At 29.9% G+C, this 2,752-nt stretch overlaps 1 protein-coding gene across 1 annotated transcript in view; it reads left to right on the top strand.

Annotated features, from left to right (window-relative positions):
- Nucleotides 1–2,587, top strand: part of LOC106870479 (probable serine/threonine-protein kinase DDB_G0267686) — a 34,544-nt gene extending 31,957 nt beyond the window's left edge. The window contains exon 2 of the mRNA XM_014916588.2: nt 553–2,587. The gene's annotated coding sequence lies outside the window, so the exon portion shown is untranslated. The remainder of the gene's footprint in view (nt 1–552) is intronic.
- The last annotated feature ends 165 nt before the right edge of the window (nt 2,588–2,752 follow it).

Here is a 2,752-nt window from a genome sequence, read left to right as displayed (position 1 = left end):
ATATATATATATATATATATATATATATATATATATATATACATATATATATGATTTATCTATTTGTCTATCTGTCTTTCCATTTGTACACATATACACACACAAACGCATATTTGATATAGATATACATATATATATGTGTGTGTGTGTCTGTCTGTCTGTCTGTGTGTGTGTGGTGGTGGGGAGGGGTGCATATATATATGTATATGTGTGTGTTGCACATTTGCTTACAACCGCTACTGAATGGATTTTGAAAATTTCTATTAACACACAACAATGTGCTTTGTCTGTTTCCGTCGAGGGATCTTTCTTGAACGAATTTCTAATTTACCCTATGTACACAGTCAATTGTTTAAATACTGTTTTGTTTGTCAAATTCTTTCACTTTAAACATGAATCCCTTGAATTACTTGCGTGGTTATACAGGCCATTATTTTATTAACCATAAATGTTAAAAGTCCTTTAATATAACCTGTTAAGATGCATCTTTGTTACATATTAAAGAACTACTCTTTATATATGGTTAATCATTCTTTTTTTTTTTCTTTTCAGGATGTCAGCTACTACTTATGGTGTCCCTCCCTAACCAAACTACACTAAACACTTGCCGTTCTTCAACTTTTTCTACAATGGACCTAACCAATTTGTGTATAAAGCAATCAAGAAATCAAACTGCAATAAACCAACCATTCTCCTTGAAATTCCGATCACAATGGGTTAAAACCAAGTTCACTGGGCAGGACCTAAACTGGACTTGTGTATTTATATAGAAACACTAACACATACATATATATATATGTAATATATGATATATATATATAATAAACAATATATATATATAGCTGTAATCTTTGATGTCAAAGAACAATCTGTTAGAAATCAAAAAAAAAAAAAACAAGAAAAACGATATTGAAAGAAAAAGAGAAAGAACTAACATCATTTCGGACAATTGAATTCTTGAATTGATGTTTCGAATTTAACCCGGTGTGTATGTGCATACTTATATGTGCACATTACTCTAGATACTGGACGAGTAGAAAGAGGCTACAACTGCTATGTTAGTTGAATTAAAGACAAGAAAAACAAACAATAGTGTTTATTAATTAAAACTGGTAGAAACCGGATTCTCAACCAGAGCAACAACACAATACATGAATGTATGCATCAACATACTCACACCAACATACACAGTCATGTATATTTATATATACATCTCTCTCTATATATATATGGATGTATGTACATATAGTATAGTTGATTACTAGCCTAGATTATTAACCCAGGTGGCTTGTGAGGTTTCACTATATGTATACATTCATCCTCACCTGTTTGTAAATTAATCAATGAAATGTAGACTACAACGAAGAAACAATGATGATAATGATGCCAAGAAGGAAGATGGTGAGAAAGAAGAGGATGAAATATATGATGAAGTTAACGATGGTAATGACGAAGTAAATTACGAGAGTGATCATGATGAAAGACAATTATAAAAGAAACTTTGATACTATACACATGCACACACATACACACATATAAACATATTGTATATAATGTTGCTTGAATTGTCCGATTTTACATTGAATAGTGATTGATAAAATGAAGAGACAATAAAAACATTCACTATTTGAAAGAACTGTCTCCAGTTGTTTACATTTAAATCTGACCTTATATTATACCATATCATTCCCAATACAACCAACATCGCAAATAGCTTCATTAACACAGATATAAAACCAGTCCCCATTTAAGCAAATAACAAATATTTAGGCAGGGTTGAATAGTTAAGAAATTCACTTCATACTAAAGTGAAGCAGATTTCACACTCAGCACACGGCTCTTGTTGAAGTGGGTTTAGATTTTTTTTTCTTAACCAGAGCCTCAGGGTAACCCATTGTTTCTGGTTAAATTGGGTTGATAGAAAACGTGTGGAGGCCTATAATAGGGACTGTGTCTGATCTGTAATGCAAAAGTTACATACTGTGTCACACTCTGTGTCACATTCTGTGTCACACTGAATGTGACTTAGAATTACATTAAGATTATATGTTTTTGAAATACTCAAAACCTATGTAAATTCAATGGTTAAGCTCCTCCATTGAACAAAGAGTTGAATACTATTGAAATTGAGGGATACAAATTTTATTTTTTATATATAACACCCAACACACACACAATATATATGTACTTAATATCTATCTATCTATCTATCTATCTATCTATCTATCTATCTATCTATCTATCTATCTATCTATCTATTTATCTATTTGTCTATATATATACTTATATGTAGACACATTTATATGTACATACACAGTTTCATACACACATGAGCATTTTAAAATTCCATTCATCAAACTTAACACCCACCTCAACAAAAACATTCCAATGAAATCCAAAATTATTTCAATTGAACTTTACAAACTATCAACATTCTCAGAGGTGGGAAACAATATGAATGAAGTTCATACATAAGTCACCGAACCCTGTGGAATACGAGTAGCAAGTGATATGAGTTTATTAATTTATAATACTGCCTAATGTTTTTTGTATGTTATTTTCGTAATAAATGTGTATACCAGCATAATACTTTGATATTCCATGATTGTAAAAATAACTATACTTAGACTAACAAACATAGCATATAAAAATGTATACAGCAGATAATTACAAAGACATATATATATATATTTATATCATCATGAATAATGATGTGTATATATATATATATATATATATATATATATATATA

The sequence above is a fragment of the Octopus bimaculoides genome, chromosome 18, assembly GCF_001194135.2.
Source record: "Octopus bimaculoides isolate UCB-OBI-ISO-001 chromosome 18, ASM119413v2, whole genome shotgun sequence".
In the NCBI taxonomy this organism is placed as follows: domain Eukaryota; kingdom Metazoa; phylum Mollusca; class Cephalopoda; order Octopoda; family Octopodidae; genus Octopus; species Octopus bimaculoides.
Note: the sequence above shows the minus strand (reverse complement) of the source record. Positions and strands in the feature narration are given on the sequence as shown.